We start from the raw sequence: 19,814 nt of genomic DNA on the forward strand, positions 1-19,814 counted from the left end.
TGATTTCCTGGGTAGTGGGTTCTTTAATCTAAGCATTCTTCCAGCATATGTAGGTATAACCTGGTTTGGAATTTTGATCTTTAGTAAGAAGAGCTCATGTAGACTGGTGATTCAAGGATGGGAGAAAAAATACGGATCTTGAGTAGAAGAAAATTTTGTTTTTGTTTTTTAAAAAGCTCTGTGTTTTGTAACACATCTCTCTTGCCAGTGACTCCCATTTGATTAATTGTATAGAGCGTTTTGTCCTGTTAAATTAATAAACCACTGTAGAGACCACAGCATTTTTGAAATAAAGTGTTCTTTGTTGTCCACGCAGCCAGTGAACAAACTTAAAATACACAGAAAACAATATCTGCCATGTTAGAGTGACTCCTATAATATAAGAGGTGTTCTTTAAACACTTTGTTACTTTAAGAGAGGGCAGTTCTCTCAGATGGGACGTGAAAATAAATTGAGAAAAGAACAAGAAAATTGCAAGCTAGAATAGATTCTTGCAATTTTGTTTTTTAAAGTCCTCTTCATTTGTTTTACTTTTTCTTAGCTGTTCTTCTGAAACAACAGTAAATCTATTTATGTTATAGCCATTAATGTATTCAGCCATTAAGCATTTATAGTTTGAGTTGCAAATTCTAATTAAACACATGACATGTTGATAGGGTATTCTGTGTCCTGCTGGCAACCCACAAGATAGGATAAAGGACATTGGCCCTCTATTTATTTTGGCATTTATTTCTGCTTTGCACTACTCAGTTGGGACTCACTTACAATGTCAAAACCAACAACAAAAAACCATGAAATACTGCCAAAACCATCTGTTGTCAACCGGCTAATCTTCAGGATGTGGAGAAGGGCAGAGCAGGTGCTAATACCTTTGATGGAAACAGTCCTTCCTCAGGCTCAAAGCTTCTTAGTTATCCTTCCACATTGTGATTTTTTTTCCTTTCCCAGAAACTTACAGGTTGCTAGCTCTTGGGGAGGAGTGAGAAACTACAATTGCCTTTCTAGGCATCAGGGAATATGCTTTCAGTGATTTTAGTATTAAAATCCTCTCACAACAGTGCGGCAAGCCCAATATATAGGCTCCAGTGATTATTTTTCTGCAGCTCTGTCTCATAAAATAATTGCTGGGAATCTTACCTTTTATACCATGTATATTTCAAGATCTGAGCTCTCACAGTCCAGGCTAACCAACAAAGCTCCACTTAGGAGTTCTTTGAAGAAGATAACTAAAGCCTAAAATGACATGGTTAGAGAAGGAGTTAGAAATAAAGGATATGGAAAAATATCATTGGTGATGATGAATGCTATGTATCTAATTAGGATGCTTCTGTCCCTATCATCTCCTGGAGGTGGAGGACATCTTGCTGGGTGGTTTCTCACTGTTAGGGAGGCAGGAACTAGATTTTTGTCACTTCCTGTCTTGAGGGCCGGAGGCCATTTTCCTTCAGTATCTTTCCTGCCTCTGAAGGGAGAGCATGGACTTCAAATGACTCTTAGCCTTAGCAATTGTTTTTCTGTGTTTTTGTCAATGTTTAGTTGTGCTTGTGACTGTTTCCCCATCTACTGTCGTCCCTACCCCCATGTGTGTCTTTGTACTGGGTAGGGGAGAGCTTCTCAGCATCCAGTGCCTTAGGCGATTCCCACCTTTTTTCCCAAGACGCAAGATTGCGTCCTCAGAATGAAGTTCTCTAAAATTCTTGCAAAGGGGACCAGAGCTGCCACAGCGAGAGAAGAATGATCCCTCTTGGGAAGCCAGATGGCTGACCAGGAGCAGGGCAACAAGGTCTGCCCGGGCAAAAACAAAAAGCAAAAACAAAAAAAAGCTGACTGGAAACGCTCCCCCTGGCCAGAAGAAGTCGCCCAGAAGCAGCTTGGCTGACCCTAGGGCTGGAAATGCACACCCCCCCCCCCCGCCAGAAGAAAGCATTACTGAGCGGTGGTGCCTGCCATCCCTGGAGTGCACCACCGAGTCGGGCAGGGAAATGGAGATTGCTGCCTCATCCCCAGTTGTGACGACAGGAGCGGGGACCTCAGAGGCCTCATATTCCTGCAGGCAAGACTGTACCAGGGAAGGGGTATGTGGGGAGAGTGTGGAACTGCCTCCTCAGCCGCTTTTACTCGCAAGTTGGCAGAGCCTCTCTCCTATGGATTTTGCTAATTTTCTCAGGAATACTGTAAGGGAGGAGATCCACAACTGCCATGTAGGCAGGGATGATCCCACGCGCTCCCTAACACCCTAGAGCAGGGGTAGGGAACCTGCGGCTCTCCAGATGTTCAGGAACTACAATTCCCATCAGCCTCTGTCAGCATGGCCAATTGGCCATGCTGGCAGGGGCTGATGGGAATTGTAGTTCCTGAACATCTGGAGATCCGCAGGTTCCCTACCCCTGCCCTAGAGCATTCTCTAGATCCCTCCCACCTCCTTTAGGAACCGATTTACAGTGATTCACCATGACCCATTATGCTTTCCTGAGTAAGATGCTCTCAGTGAGGGAGAGGAGAGAGAAGACTTAGACCATTTTTCTAATCCAGAGGAGTCTCCCGCTAAAACACCTGAGCAGTTCATGCATTTCTTCAAGCTGGAGGACCTCCAACTCCTTATCTCTAAGACTATTACAGCATTTGATTTGCAGTATCCAGATGGTGCAGTGGATCCCTCAGGTATTGCTGCGCCCTCCACTAGACCTATCAAGGGTTGCCTTAAGGGGAAAAAGGAATTCTTCCCCCATACAGATGCCACAAAAAATTTTTTTCCCAATCCCTGAATTTTTTGAATGTCGCATTAGGAGAGAGTGGGCCAACCCTGCTACTAATAAGGGACTCCCTGCCATGCTTAAGAAGCTGTTTGTTGTCCCTGAATACGTAAATAGAATGTTACGGGTGCCTCTGGTAGATGCCCCTGTGGCAGCCCTACAATCGAGGGGACTGGTGACAAAAGATGGTGATGGAAGTATTAAGGATCTCATAGATAAGCGCACTGATGTGGCTCTTAAAAGATTCCATAAATGGTTGGCTGTGGCCAATGGAGCCTTCTCTCCATCCTCTACTGTAGCCAGGGCTATCATAGTTTGGATCCGCAGGATCATGGAGATCATTCCACTTGAGGAGCAGGGTCTCAGGGAAGGCATTGAATGGGTACTGATAGGCATTTCCTTCCTAACGGATTTGACCTTTGATACCCTCATGTTGGCTTCACGTTCCTTGGCCTCTTGTGGTGGCACATCACAATGCCTGACTCTGAGCTTGGCAGGCTGACCTACATTCCAAGGTAGTGGTTGCGGGTTATACCTTTCATGGAGACATGTTATTCGGCAATGAACTTGAACAGGTCTTGGTGGCATCTAGGGACAAGTCCATGCTGAAGTTTGTTAGACCTGAACAAATCTCCTATCATGCGATTCCAGTCGGCTGTCGCCTGCTTTTGTTCATAAGAACATGAGAACATAAGAACATAAGAACAAGCCAGCTGGATCATAAATGACCTGAAAGTAGGGGTGAGCCATTGAGTAGATGACCATGATCCATGATCCTGCAGATCCAGAGCCATTGAGTAGATGACCATGTTGATCCCCAGTGCATTCCAAGAATGACATCTGCAACCCACCATCTGCTACGGATCAGAGTGATAGAACCAGTCCTGGTGTCGGAGAGATCTTGGCCCGCCCATAACCCTTAGGAGAGAAATGCCTCGGTTTCTTTTAACACACACACACACACACACACACACACACACACACACACACACACACACACACACACACACACACACAACCTAATGCTATGCAGGCTGTCCTTACAGCTTGTTTTAACGGCTCTCTGGTGAGTTTGAAAAAAAGTAGCAACATGCTTACCGGATCCCCACAGCAGCCCCAGCTCCGTCCGCCAGCTTGGAATTACCGTATATACTCGAGTATAAGCCGAGGGGAGTTTTTCAGCATAAAAAATGTGCTGAAAAAGTCGGCTTATACTCGAGTATATACGGGAATTCATTTTTAAACATTTCGTGTAACGCTTAGTTGAACGTTAGTTTCATTATTACACTTTAGATTTTAATGTTTTATTGTTCTTACTGTACTTATTATGTAATGGCTGTTGGCTACACACTATTAAAATTAGATTTGACTCTTCCTGGCACCAAGAACATAGTGGCAGCCACTTTAGCTTAACAATGGAGAAGAAGGGAATGAACGACCACATCTTTGTTCCTTCTCCTCTCCATCCTTGCTGTCTAGTTGCCTAGGCAGAATGAAGAGAGGCCCTTTTTCAAAGGTCATACAGTAAATCAAAAATATGGAGGCCTCCATCTCTCAATTAGACCCAGAACCCTCTTGAAGGTCAGAACCACTACAGCTGCCTTGGTCGCCATCCCACTGCATTTCTATGCAGATATTATCTGCTGCAGTAGGCAGCGCCCTAAAGACAAGTGGATTTTCCTTTTTCCTTGGGTTGCCAGGTACCCCCTGGCAGCCAGTGGGAGATGGGGGGGGGGACCTACTGGCATCCAACTAAGGCCTAGCCTCTGTTGCCAGCAACATGTTGATGTCACTTCCTGCAAGGACCAAAAGTGACATCATCACATCACCGGCAGCATGAGGAAAGACTGATATTTAAGCAAAAACTCCATGGTAGAAGTCATTTTATACCATAGAGTTTTTGCCCAAATACCACAGCATCTCACATCACCAGCAACATGATGACATCATTTCCCTTGAGTGCCAGAAATGATGTCAATGTGTTGCTGGCAACAGAGGCCAAAGCCTCAGTTTGCTGCTAGTAAGTCCCTCTGACAGCCAACTGAACAGTACCAAGGGAGGGCCCCCAAAGCAGGGGATTCCACTTCCCCGGCAGGGGTCTGGCAGCCCTACTTCTACCGCTGCTCACCTGTTGCAGGAAGATGATTAGTCTTTATTCTGACAAGATGGCTTGGCAAACTGTGGACTCCAGTTTGAGAAACTGCTTGAAAATTCAGTTTCCTGTTCTTCAGTGTTCTGGGATTTCTTCTTAAAATATCTTTGCCAGATGCTGCTTGATAGAATCTCCAGATATTTGATGGCCCTAGATTGCTCTGTCTCAGTCTGATAAATGATTTTCATGGCCTATTTCTGTGATGAAGTTACAACTACATTTCTGTGGTTTGACACCTGACCCTTCCCCCACCCACACACACACACTTCCAATATCCTCCAGGCAGGGAAACTATTCATTAAACTTGTCAGATTTTCCCGTCTTTTTCACCTCAGGGACTGAGCTGCTTTAGAAATGGTAGTGTTTGGTGACAAGAAACACTTTCTCTCGGCCCTGTTATACTCCCAGAAGGTGAAAAAAGCCCTATATTTTAAACCCTTTCTTGGCTAACCCCTTTATAAGGCACAAATAATGCTGAGGCAGATTTAAAACATAAACAGAATAAAAAATATTTATTTAACAAAGAGAAGATGGGAATAGGAGATGAATAACTTGGAGAAAGGTATGGATAAGGCAGGGCAAAGATATATTTACAAACAGAGAGCTTTGGTAAATAAGCAGGGTTTTTTTTCCAGGCTCAAACAAATTTGGTCAGTTCCAGAAAGTTTAAAAATTCTTCAGATAGTACAGTTACTTAGATGGTTCTGTTACTTGATATGTTCTGGGTTAAGAATTAAACACACTGTGGTTTATCAGGCTTGGTACATTAACTTCAATACCCTCACTCAGCCCTCACAGATAGAAACACCCCCCCCCCCCCAATAAATATAAACTCTAAGCAAAACCCAGTATCCCAGACTAACTGGTATTCCGGATTCTTCTTCCCTCTTCCTGGAAGATATCTCTCTCCCTGATTATATATATGCCCCTCAGCCCAGGCTCCTCAATAACCTAACCATCAGTTCTCTCCAGTCTGTTTATATTTGCTTAAACCATGGCACACAGCAGACAGATTTACTTCTCTGACTGAATTACTTTCCTCAGAGAGGTAATGTTCTAAACACAGCAAAGGCTGATTGATAGCTGTTCACATCAGGAACTTCAAACACCACAAGCCCCTCGGATAGTTTTACACGGTGAGATGGCCTACTCCTTCTCTGTGACATCAAATCTTCTGGGACCAATCAGAGTACAGAGTTGCCATCCACCAGTCAGACGGCTTTCCTGTTCCCAAGCCTCTATACCTCACTCTGAGAGTATACCATAATGGCTCCTGACAGACCTGCACTTATTAAAACAAACTTTTCTCTGCAGTCCATCACATACCATACTCCCTTCCCTGGATTGAATATACTTTTCATTCTTTCTGTTTTATCTACATATGCTTCAGGGTTTTAAAAAATGTGTTACCATTTTATTCATTAACATGTTTTTAAGATCCATGTAGCACAAGAACCAAGTGAAGAAGAAGGGCCATGCTTCTAGTAATATCAAGAGTTCTTCAAATGGTCTTTGAAAGAGCTGGTCTGCAATATATCTAGTAATGGGAATGGATGTCATTGCTTTTCTTTCCACAGCCAGCACATCAGCAGTTCCCCTGCTTTTGTGAATTATGTGGGAATCTGGTTCCTACTTTTATGAATATTTTTACAGTATTATATGCTATGAGACTGAGTTATGGTTTCAGCCAATAAAGTGGTTTATCTTCAGGCAAGTTCTTTGCCTTGGCACGTGTAGAATGTCAGGAGTTGAAAGTATAACAGCTGCATGGCAAAACCCTTGATTGCCTTAATGGACTGCTGAAGGACTAACTACAGTCACCTGTTAGCAGTCAGCCAAAGGGAATGACTAAGCATGATTGCATCAGCTATATATATGAGTCATGTGACCTTTGACTGTACTAGCCATAGGCTAATTAATGTATTATAGTGTATATAAGTAAGCTAACTCAGTTAAGCATGTTCCTTGCTGGGGACAGGACCTAAGCCGAAGGCTGTATCCGCTTAAACTGCATATATTGTATCAATGCTACCACATCCTTTCTTTGAGTGAACTCCCTGGTCTGGGAGTGGTTATTAAGCCGCACTCTGTGTATGCTCGAAGCTGTTTCTATCGCTTCGTCAACTCGTGTCAGTTGGCGGGCCCAGTTGCCGCGAAGTTAGCGTCAGACAAACTCCACCACTGGTGAGCAACATTGCCTAGTGGGCTGAGCTAAGAGTGTGGTGGAAGCCGCGACGGGTCCCACTCATGGGCTGCTGGGTTTGCGCTGCCCACGAGTCCAACCACATCTCATGGGCGGAGAAAACGAAATGTTACCTCATCCGGGAAGGACTCTGGAAAAGCTGCTCAGAAAGCTCCAGATATGGACGATGATGATGAGGTGGAGGCTGATGAGAAAGCCATAGCAGCCATTAGCTCGCAGTGGAAAACAGCCACTTGGTGTTCCTAAGAGATAAAACAACAGCTTTGGGGTGTTGGACTGCCCTGAAAGAGTTGGTACCAGAGGACAACAGCGTATTCCTTAAGCCGATTCTGGTGTATAGACTCTTTAATCTCAAGCCATGAAGGCTGCTAAATGTGATTTCCCATCTGCAACAAAATGAGAGCACTCTTGCTGATTGATTTGTCCGATAGAGGTTTGGCTTTTGATAATAATCTGCAAGCTTTGATTTTGCTCTCCTCTCTCGGCACACAATGGGACCCATTAGTGGATGGCCTACAAAGTGTGCCAGAGGATGATTTCTAACTTTGGACCACGTGTCCGGGAGGCTTTTGGAATGGAAGGGGCAAAGGGATTTACGCGTCTACCCTCAGCCTCCAGTGAACAACAGCATCAAAGTAAAGGACCCAGGTGACAAGATGGCAGAGGCAAATGCTGTTCGCAGATGTTACACCCAGGAGCAAACCAACCAACTAGCGAGGAATTGCCAGCTTGCGGCGACAGCTTACCTAGACGCCAGCAACAGGCTGTGCAGAGGACCGGGAAAGGAAGCGCCTTTCTGGCGCAACGTACCTGGGCACCAAAATCTATGTGGCTTTTGGACACCAGGTCTACAGAACATATAGTATAAGGGCAAGTTCGCTGCAGAAGAAGAGGACACCGGATATTGGAGAGGTGACTCTTGCTGACAGCTCCTGCAGCTGCTGTACAGTCCCAAGGAGAAGTGTTTTGATAAGCCATGGGGATTACCCTGCAGAACGCATATACATACCAAGCATGGCGCAGGATCCATTAAGCGTGTCCAGGTTGGCACCTGGATGGGCATGTATGTACTTTTACTGGGACAGGGGTGCTCCATAGCCAGGGATGGGGGACATTGTGGCACAGGGTGCTTAAGCAACAGACTTTATAAATTGACTGCGGACAGTAACACCCCCCCAGACATGTGATGTCTTAACCACTGTGTGCAGGGTAACCGACCCACTGCACCCAGCTAATTCAGGTGCAATAACTTCAACAGGAAAATGTGGGCATGTGAGCTTCAAAGTACTCAAACAAAATGAAAGCACAAATGTGTGGTGTGCAACCTGCCAAATGTGATTGTTTTCTAGGAGTGCAAAGTGTGCTTGAGTGGGGAAAGTGAAAACGCATCCAGTGGGTAAGACAAAGCCCAAGGGCAACTAATGACCCTTTCGCTTTGGTGCACTGCGACATAGCACAATTGTGGCTGGTGTTTCCATCCGGGGTTAAATATGTGTTTGTAATTGTGATCTGATGCCACACACTTCACTTTCTCCCATTTCTTAAAAAAGAAGAGTGAAGCCTTCCATGTATTTAAATTATGGCATACAAGGATCTGTAAACAATTTGGATGTGATGTGAAAACAATCCAGATTGATGGCGTCGATGGAATTTCCTAAGTAACCAATTTACTGAGTGGCTAAACAAACGAGGGAATAGATAGACGAGTGCTCCTACGCCTATGTGCATTCTGGAAAATGGTTTAGCAGAGAGAAAGATTGGTGTACTGAAACAAATGGTGCGCTTGTGCCATGCTAGACGCAAATGCAAAGGATAGTTTCTACGGAGTGCATGGGCTTTTACTCTACATATGTCATGAACAGATTGTTCAGCGAAGCACTCAGTGACATTCCGTATAGGAAGCTGTATGGTAAGGCACCTAAGTTAGACCACCTTCATACTTTTTTTGGTTATTCTATGCTAATGTTCTGGTGCCTCCACAGAAAAAGGAAGTTTAAAGGTGCACTCACAAAGGCTTCAGTTTGTGGGTGTCCAAGTGGGTATGAAGGCTTTCAGGTTCCTATTACCAAATGGTCAGGTACTATTTTCCAGAAGTGCTGAGTTTGAGTAGCTATCTCTTGGTTGGTCCTGGCCTGCATATACTTTTAGACTCCCTGCTTTCTAAGCAAGAAAGTCCATCTGTCATTCTGCCATATGCTGATAAACATATTGAGAGAAGGAGACAAAGAACTGAAAGTGAAAGTTCTTCTGAGGTAGAGTGTGAAAGACACAAGTCTAGTGCTCCTGTTAAAGCTGAATCAGACTCAGAAAGATGTTAAAGATCCACTTTTTTCCCCTCTTAATTTTTTAAAAATCTTTCTAAATGGGTTGCATTGTCTGTCTGGATTGCTTAGTTGTGTAGAATTGCACTGCCTGGAGCTAATGCAAATTACAGGGTGTTCTATGCATGCATGTCCACACACACTGCACATTGACTTATTCATTCCATGCTTTATGGATCCCAAGGTTAGAGGGGCTGATTTGCATCATACATAAAGATTATAAGCCTTAAAAGCATATGTATCCCTTCAGGTTGGCCTTTGTGCCTATGTACACTTGTATTGGTTGAATGCTTTTTTATTTCAGTGGAATTGCATGAGAATCTCAAACTGGTACATGTAGGCCATGGGGGGAAAAAGTTAAGAAAACCCTTTATTTAGTTTTATCTACACTAGAATGAGGTTAGTTGACTATGCTCAATCTTAGCTAGAGTTGTTGATAGGTTAAATTACCCTGCCTTAATTTACTAGTTTGAGAGCATTCAAACTTAAATATTAGGAAGCCAGGATTTGGTACTCTTCATTTGAATTGCCTTATTACTTATCTGGCCAGCCCAGTACTGAGGCCTGCCCACTGACCTAGATGTGTGAATGTCCCCTTGAGATGTTTGGGATCATAACAGGTGCTCTTGTGTTCTTGGCTCTCTTTGGCATTTTCCTCATGTGTTGTTTACAGTGTATCTTGCTGCCAAATACCATTTTTTTTATTTCACACTTTTTTTCTCCATTTGGTTCTAGAAACATTTTTCCTTTATTTTTACTGTTTTTCTGAGCACTTTTACTTGATTTTTTAAAATCTGTTTTTGAGCCAGTTTCTCTTTGAGTATGCAATCATGTTGAAATTGTTTTTATTTCTCCACCCCACCGAACACCGGGCCCTTATCCATGCCCACCCTGTATTCACCCAATTTTTTCTTCAGCCATTTTCTCTTTCCCCTGATCCTCTGTTTTTGAAAACAATTTGTTTTTACTAAAAAGAAATTTATCTTTGTCATAGTGAACTAGCAATGTTAACACTGCAGCAGAGAGTTAAACTAGCATGGTTGATTAGCTTTTCACTTTCACATAGAACTTGCTATCTTAAAGTTCAGGCAGAGATACAAACTAGCATGGTCAATTGGATCAGCTTTATCAATTTCATATCAAATTACTGATTACCGGATTTTGAAGCCAGGAGTGATTGCAAAGAGTATTAAAAGTAATTGCTGCATTTAATCAGGAACTGCTACAGTAACAATTGTGCTTTATTGCAGATCAAATTTGGCTGAAAAATAGGGTTCTTTGTGTGGGGTGGGGGTGAGCTATGTGTTTCTGTTCCTTCAGGTAATGGCACCTGCTCCAGGTGTTGTTTTTGTTTCCATTTATGGGTTGGTAGTTCTCAGTATCAGAAATAGAGGCTGAGACATTGTTGACTGCCACTTCAGAATGTAAGTGCACAGTAACATTTGAGTGCCTACGCAAAAAGAAAAAAAAGGGAGAGTGTTGTTCTCCTGCATCACAGATGATATTCCACCACCATCAGGAATAATAAGTTTTCAGCAGTAGCTTGTAGAATGAATGTAACTGAAGGAACAAGGGGGAAAAAATTGAAGGAGAAGGTGGAGAGGATCTTCCCTGCCTTTCCACAAAATTCTTTTTTGAGGGCTTGGGGACTCTGGCAAGCAAAATTCACCATAATATGGGGCACTGCATGATGAGGGAGACTTAGGTAAAATCATATTATATTAATGTATTGTGATTTATTATGTTGGAAGCCACCCTCAGCCCAGGTTTGCCAGGAAAGGGTGGGGTTGTAAATCAAATTAAAAATAAACACATAATACCTGTAGTAATGCACCGCTGACCCAGCAGCACCGTGGTCGAGCGCTGGAACACCTACCAGCCCTACGCCTTCTGGTCGACCGCACTCTTAATTCTCATCCCGCTATGAGTCAATGGTCACTAACTGATTCTGCTCACAGTCACCTGGTGTTCCGGACAAAGGGACAATGGTTCGCTCCCAGGTGAGGATTAGGTCCAGACGCTTACGCTCCTCTCCGCACGTAGCAGCCAGGTGAGATCATGCATCACATGATGATCTCCAGGTCTCCCGCTCATCTCCCTACCCACCTCCTTTACACGCCCACAATGAAACCCTAATAAAAGGTGCCATGAGACCAGCACAGGGCAGAGTTGTCAGATCACGAATCTCCGCTGGCTTCCTGTTGCTGGACGCTTCACCAGATGAAACCTCCTCCGCCTTCTATTCCTTAGCGTAATACCCTATGGGATGACTGCAAGCTGGTGCCGAAACCCGGAATCTCGAATCCCTCCACCCTGCTCACCGTCACTTCGAAAGGGCTGGGTCAAGGTACCGGTCCGCTGGATCGGGCGATCCAGGGACCACCGCTTCGGGTATTGCCTGTCCTTCTGATCGGGCGCATCCAGAGACTCTCAAGGCCCTAGGACACTCTCGCCCGACGAACACCGTGAGAGTATGGAGCTTGCAAAAGCAGGGCTTTGCGACAAGCACGTTAACTAACTGAAAGCGCAGCTTAAATGCAGGGTCTCCTGTGAAGAGAGTGGAGCTATGCTAAATTGGTTGAGGAGATTGAAGTCACGTCCATGGTACCCAGAAGGGGACATTGACCCAGGACTGCAGAAAACATCACGCGACTCTTCGACAGAGCCTCGCTACCGGCTCGCTACTGACGGAGACAATGTTATGTCGCCATCGTTTTCCGCAGACCTGGCGGTAATCTTGCTGTGGTACCTCCTCTCGATCTTCACACCTTCAATTTCAACCTCGAATTTTCTATCCGCCAAATTGGACGCTCGTCCTCCTTCTGCCCCCCCCTGCTCCTCCTCCATTTCAAATTCCGCTCAGTCACGCCTCTTGCCCGCCTTCATTTTCAAATAACGCGACTTCGCCAGCTTCACGCAATGGCATGGGTTTCAAAACTTCAGAGCGATAACCAATTTATCTGGCGGAGGAAGGAAACCCTGACGGAAGATGATGCTTACCTCCTTGCGGTGTCCAATGCCTGCCTTTCCTCTGATCCTCCTGCCTTCTATGCCTTCACTTGAATCTGATCTAAGTTCAGCTGATCTAAATCTCAAGTAAGGTTCGCTCCTCCCCCATGCTTTCCATTCCCAGCTCTGCTTCGTTCCTCCTATTCTGAAGTCACCATGCCTCATTAGTACATAGAATGCATGCCAAGATTTCAAAATCCCCGCAGTAAAACCAATTGATTTGCAGCCGGAGAAATGCTGATGGGAGAAAAACACCAAATATTTTGGGCACATGCCCAGTCCGCCTTTACTCAACCAAGAGGACTGCCGCTTTGAACCCTCCCTCAGGAATGTCAGCTTACTACAGGACAATGGAGGCATGGAGAGGGAAGACACTGCACGATGGCCTTTAAGCCTAGAGTCCTCATAAAGAGGAAGCCCCTTGGCCCCTCCAGCCTAGCGTCTGGGGCCAGATTTCATAGCCTCTGAGCACGTGCAGGGCCCTGGGCTCAAAAGCACCCAGTGCAACAGCAAAATCGTCAGTACCTCAGAAGGAGCAGGATCCCAGCTCATGGAGGAACCCCACGACCCAGATGGTGGGCCGAAAGCTCTGGGTGCAGCCATTCTCATAGAGATTCAACACGTCGCCTCTAGGACCCCGTTTGCTTCAGTTTGGAACCACGCCATAGAGGACAAAGGCTTCTAAGAATTTCCATCTAATTTCACCTAATCTTTTCTTTCCACAGCAACACGAGGAACTGTCGACTCTACGGGGGTCTGGATGCTTAAACTCATGTTATTTCCTCTTAGGTTTGTCTTCAATTGTCTGTTCAATAAAATGATCCGCTTGAAACACTTCCTATGTGGAGGTTAGATATGACTTTCACACCCCCGCTTTGTATTGGATAAAATGCTCTCACAGAAATCCCAACTATGATTGAGTCACTTTGTTTAAAATGCTCTCACAAGAAAAAAACCACTTTCTCAGCAAGAGAGAGAGAGCAAGATCTTTTGAGTCAAAGTGAGCAATCCTCCCTCATTACATTATATATGCCTCATGTATGCTTATGTATGTGTTCTGTGTGTCTTGCCCTTTAAAAGGGACCCCCAAGGTTCTTCCCTCATGAGAGAATTCTTTTCCTCATTGCCTCTGCTACATGCTCTTATGCTTCACTTAAAAGTTTCTCTTCCTTTGATTATATGTGCCAACGCTTCCTTGAAAGGTGTCACCCATTCCTCCTGCTCCTCAAGCCACTTCCACTTTAGTTTTAACCCTCAAAATTCTTCAAGCCTCTCTTGAGAACCTTTTTCCCTTTGTCTACCTGGAGCCTACACTGCCACATTGGCGAAGCATTGCAAGGTTTGTATGTGGGTTTCAGAACCATTTCCATGTTCCCACATTTCTGCTGAGTGTCCTCCCTGGCTAGTCACAGTGCCTGGGGGGTTTCAGCCACATCTACCTTACAGCCTCCGCCAGAAGGTAGGAAGGTGTTTCAAACCGCCAGAGTCTCCTTACAGGAGGAAGGTAGAGCTAACTTCCAAACCCCCCCCCTCCTTTCTTTCTCTAATGCACTTTGCATTCTCTCAAATGGGCTGGACTCACCACCTCAACACCTAGGGATTTGGAAAGGGTTTCAAGTTGCCTGCAGGATCAAAACTCAAGCTCAGAAACCTGCTTTTCTTTGCACTTTCTAAATCCTCTATGGATTGCTATATTACTTTATATGACTATAATTGTGAATTGCTTGTTGTTACAAAACCCACACCTTAGACGGTGGAATGGGATTGTTTTACAAACAAACACTCACCTGGATGTGACCTCCCTCCTTTCTCCTAAGCTTCTCGGCAATTCCTCAAGCCTTGTGTCTCTAACGCCTTGAATGTTGCAAGTGATCGTTGTCGGAATGGGCCAACTGCTCTAAGGAAAGCTTGGCCAAAACAAACGAAAAGAAAGGCATGTAGTAGTCCCCCCCCCCTATCGACCCAATCAAGGTCTCATCCCAGCAGACCATATCCAAAGTATCGTTTCTCATCAATCATTCAAAATTGCTCGCTTCCACTCAGGCTCAGGTCCTCTATTGTCATCTACTAACCCAGCCACAAGAACCCCTGGGGAAAACGTTGTTGTTTTTTCTTTCCATACAGGAGTCTTAGCCGCCATGCCAGGCCAGCCTCATCCTGGAGATGGAGCTGGCCTCCCGGAGATCCAACCAGCCGCCTAAGCTGAGGGCCCGAGCTGCCCCCCCAGCGCCTGGGCCGAGATGGGAGGGACCTCTCTCTGGGAGCCAGCACACCCATTCTTCCACGGAGATCGCAGGCCCCTCATCAGCCACCCCGGGGAACGGCAGCCTGGGCCAGCTATACCAGAGTTTGATACTGTGTGTCGCTGCCCCTCATCCACAGTCGCCATTCTCCTTCTGCCTCTGGCTGAAACTTGGAATTGCAGCCAGAACATTCCTGATAGGTTAACCCTAAACACCTCGTTTTCAGCTTTGAATATTGTTGGAACATTTTCTCAATGACTCACTGTGGGAGAATCACTGAACCTTGCAATAAAGACTATCAGTAGCTCTCCACGCTCTTGAGAAATCCTTTATGGATTCCTAACGCTTCTGTAGCTTTGTAGTCAAACAGCAAGAGCCATGTATTGGACAATTATGCAACCACGGGTTGCCTTCCTTCCGCATTAATCATCCGTGTTTCATGTCGCTTAGCCATGTTTTATTGTTTACTGTGAACCAACTATTGCTGCTATTGTAATACGCCTTAATTTTAGAAGTTATGTTATTTGTTGTTGCTGCATTTCCGTCTGTTCCGTTTTGAACTTCGCTACCGCTTCACCATCGTCATAAGGCCTCAGGCTTCACCCCGAAGCCCGCTAACAGCCGCCGCCTCGCTTTCCTCGACCCTTGCCGAGCTGACGCTGCTGCCTCTGTGCTACATGGAGTGTGTTTCCTCAAGAACTTCCCTTTGTGGGGAGTCCCCTGACTTGTTTCCTGTAACACCAAGACTATTACCGGCTGGCTCGTGCCCTATGGTCCATCAATCCCACTCCATTGCTTGATGCCCTTAAGCCCGAAAGCAGGAACTTCACGTTTAATTTTAGATAATCGTGTCACATTAATTATTTGTTGTTATTGCATCACCCAGGAAGGTGAGAATGTACATAATATGTGTTGCTTTTAATCTCTGATAATTCCCAGTTGATTCATATGAAAATGCGGAGTTGCAAGAAGTTGTATCCACCTGAAATACGCATATTGCCCCATTGCGGTCAGCCCTCTGAGCTGGCTGTCGGGAGGATAAGTTGAGTGCTATCGTGACAGCTCTGTACATTGGTTTGATTGTATGCTCCTCATCGCCGGGTCTTGTTTTCTTGTTCAATGTGTATCTAATATTGCCTGCACGTGTAAGAAGCTCCTCGACTTTCCCCTGCCCCAAACTGCTCCTAATGTTGCACAAGCAGCCGGTCAACTCACTAAACAGCGGAGGGGACAAGCCGCCCCCTAAATCGCCTTCAGCATTTCAGCCTCCCTTCTAAAATGTAAAAGTGAGATGTAGTAATGCACCGCTGGACTCAGCAGCAATCGCGTGGTCGAAAGGCTGGAACACCTCCACGCCTCTCTACGGGCCTTTCTTGGGTCGCATCTCCCACTCTACCCTCATCCCCCTATGAGTCACGGGTCACTTAACTATCTGGGGTTTCCTACAGTCACCTGGTGTCCTCCGGACAAAGGCGACAATGGTCTTGCCCCCCTAGGTGAGGATTAGGTCCAGACGCTAATACGCCCTCTCCGGGTCGCGACGTGTGAGCGGTGCTTGTCAGGTGAGACTCTCTATGCATCACATGATGATCTCCCCAGGTCTTTGCCCCGGGTCTCCCCGCCATCTCCCTACCCACCTCCTTTACACGCCCACAATGAAACCCTAATAAAAGGTGCCAGAGACCAGCACAGGGCAGAGTTGTCAGGATCACGAAATCCCGCGCTTCCTGTTGCTGACGCTCTCCACCAGATGAAACCTCCTCCGCGTCTCGCCTATTCCTTAGCGACGACCCTGCGGGGATGACTGCAATACCCAGTGAAAACTGAGCTGGGTCTTGAACTCAACTTAAGTAGCACATCAGGGCTTTTCTTCTATCTTAAAAAGCTGTGGCCTTCCATTAGATTGGAAGGCATTAGAGTGCTAAACTTGAAAGTGAGCTAAAGGGGTAAGAATCTCGCTAGTGGTCAGGTGGGGAGCTTTTCCTGAAGATCAGGTTCCAATTTCAGATTTCAGAAACCTTTAATAGGCATTAAAAAAAACAAAATAGTTAAAATTAAATGAAGTTACAGTTAAAACAGCTTCCAAATTATATATCCAGAACATGTAACATGTGTACCCTCTTTGTATAGAAAGTAGGTATTTTTATGCAGTGGCTTTTCTGCATGTCTTCCATTTTTGCATGGGCACAGTCAACTCTTTGGCGCAGTGGCTGTCAAACCATGTCCATGGGGAACTTTGTAGAAGCTTCTGGTTGTGATCTGAGTTGAAAGTTAATGATGGTATGCTCCATCACGTGATCTTTCTAGCAAAGGGAACAGTGTACCACAAATCACCTGTTCATCATCCAATTAATATATGCCATCAAAGTACTTCTACTCTCTATATTAGACAACCATGTGAGACTCTGAGAGAATCAAGGGGTGTGAATCAGATGTAAGAAATCAGGACATTGTTAAGCCAGTGGGAGAATATTTTAATCTCCATGGACATTCTGTCTGTCTATCTGTCCTTAGTCACAACTGACCTGTGACAATTTTGTAGGGCTTACAAGGCAAGAGATGTTGTAGGTGGTTTGCCAAGTCCTGTCTCTGCCTCATGATCCTGGTATTCCTTGGAGGTATCCCATCCAAACACTAGCTATGGTCAGGGCTGAGTGTGTGCAATTGACCAAGGTCACCCAGCAAGCTTCTATGGCATGAGTGGGGATTTGAACCTGGGTTTCCTAGGTCCTAGTTCGACTGCTTAACTATCACACCATACTGGCTGTCAGGCATACTACTACAGACAACAATAAACCACGTTCACAGGGAAATAAAAATAAATAAATATTCAATTTAAAAGTGTTGAATTATAACTCATCAGGAAATTAAACACTGCATGTCATCCTGACTTTAACAGAGACTTTGAATTTCCTCACTTAATGTCATCTCTAATACCTCTACAGGAATCCACATTTCATTGATTGTAAGGCCATTCATAACTTATTTTATTAAACTGTAACTATTTATCCTATTTCATCACTTTTGCTTATCTATTCAAACCTGTGACCTCTCTTGCCATCCATAATGTATAAAAGCCAGTTCGGTTGATTTATGATGGGATTAATACCTATCCTACCTCAACTGTCGTTTTCCCCTTCTCCAAGAAGAATTCCCAGTATGATTTTCTCCTTCACATATCTGAAGAAGTGAGCTGTGACTTACAAAACTCATTCTGAAATAAACATTGTTAGTCTTGCAATGTGCCACTGGAATTTTAATTTATTTTGTTGCATGACTACCCCTTTGCTGACTGTCATATTAGTCTGCACCACAGATCTAAATTATGTGATCATTAAGTACAGTATGTTGAGGAAAACAAAATGATCTCAAGAACCTCAGCCCCAACACACTTGCTTTTGCAGACTCACAAACTATGCATTGTCGTAAAGGAACACATTAGATGTGAACTACTTGAGGTCAGGGAAACCACCATGAAGTAATTCTCAAGAACTCCCACCCTTTTTTTAACCTTTAACACTTCACATATAACATTTCCTCTGTGTCTGAGGTTCTGGAAAGAACTTTTATCTGTGGGAAATGATTGACTTGCTTGATTCCCATGACACTTGTGGTACTGTCTGTTGTGTGGGAAAGTTGTTTAAACTGATTTTTACTGTAAGCAGTCTTGGGTCCTGTTTTATAGGAGAAACACAGGGTGAAAATCAGTCAGTCAATAAAAATCCGCTAAATCTTCTTCCATCACCAGGTCTTCTGGATTTGGATGAGCTGGTATCCTTTAGTATGGCAGGTTTTCAGAACCTTTGTGACCAGTATGTTTGACCAGTTAACCCATGTTTGTTTTATGCCTGCTTCCTGTGGGATTTCAGTCAAAGAGGCCCAACTGTTTCTAGCCACCACTCCAGCCTCCACTATTTCTAGCCACCACTCCAGCCTCCACTGTACCCTTAAAAAAGTGCTCTGATAAGCCTCACACACTGCCTAATAGCAAGAATGCCATGTTTTAAGAGCATCCACTCACCAGCTGCCTGCTGTGGCATTGTGGATGTTGTGTGCTCTGGCAGGCCCCAGAACAGGAGGGTAGCACAGCAACCTCTATTCAGAGCTAAAGGGGCAGAATTAATCAGACACATTTGTCCCTGTTCAGTGAAAAAGGCTGCCTGCCAGTGTATGAGAGAAAAAGTGCACAAGGGGTCTGGCACTGGCGTCCATTTTGAAATGCCAACCAAACAAGAGAGGCAAAACAAGCAGCTGCATGATACAGCGATGAGATATAGGAAGGATAGAGAGAAGAACTCAATGTAACTATGCAGCGTCTTTCATTTAAAGGCAGAATAAGGTGGGGGTGTTCATGAAGCCCAATGAATGGAATAATCAAGGCTTCACAGTAGGAAATCTAAGGTGACAGAATGCTGCTCACGTTGAAGAGAGAAAGGAGTGGGAAGGCTTAAACATTGCAGAATTCACAAGCAGCTGGCTTGTGGTGATAGCTGTTTATTATCAGTCTCTGGTTTCCACATGATTCTTTGGACTGCCCTGATACCATTTTGCCAAAAACCCTCATTATGTGAGCTGTTAGGGTATATCATGGTCAAAAATAAGTAGAGACGTTTCAGGACATCACAGTATTATAGAATTTTGGGTTTAAAAGAGCATTCTGCACAGGGCAGGTTACAACAGGGTCTACAAGAAAAGACTGCTAATGCAAGACATGAGGCCAGGGGAAAATTGTTTCTTCTCTTCAAAAGGGATAGTGTTGCTTTGAGGCTCCAAAACTGAGGAGGATAGCACTGAGAAAATCTTCCCTAAGGGAAGCTAAGAGAAACAAAGCGCTTTGGAATGCTAGTTGTATTCCTGTTATTGTGAGGGGAAGGTCTGAAGCTAGAGTTACCAACCTCCAGGTTAGATCTGGAGTTCTCCTGGAATTACAGACTAGAGATGCATTCCCCTGGGGGAAATGACAGCTTTAGAGGGTAGGCTGTTGTGGTATACAATGCAGTCTAGGAGAAATTGAAATCACTCTTCAGGCATCATCTCCAGTGCCCAGGAAATCTCCAAGCCAGAGTTGTCAACCTAGCATAAATGGTCCACCATATTTTCATCTATGCATTCCTGGGTACAAACTGGAAAGAT

At 44.8% G+C, this 19,814-nt stretch overlaps 1 protein-coding gene across 4 annotated transcripts in view; it reads left to right on the forward strand.

Moving 5' to 3' along the window:
• The window catches only part of LOC125442864, an 81,936-nt gene that overhangs the window by 56,742 nt on the left and 5,380 nt on the right, over positions 1–19,814 (forward strand). The window lies entirely within an intron of this gene.

This window comes from Sphaerodactylus townsendi, linkage group LG01 (genome assembly GCF_021028975.2).
Source record: "Sphaerodactylus townsendi isolate TG3544 linkage group LG01, MPM_Stown_v2.3, whole genome shotgun sequence".
Classification (NCBI taxonomy): domain Eukaryota; kingdom Metazoa; phylum Chordata; class Lepidosauria; order Squamata; family Sphaerodactylidae; genus Sphaerodactylus; species Sphaerodactylus townsendi.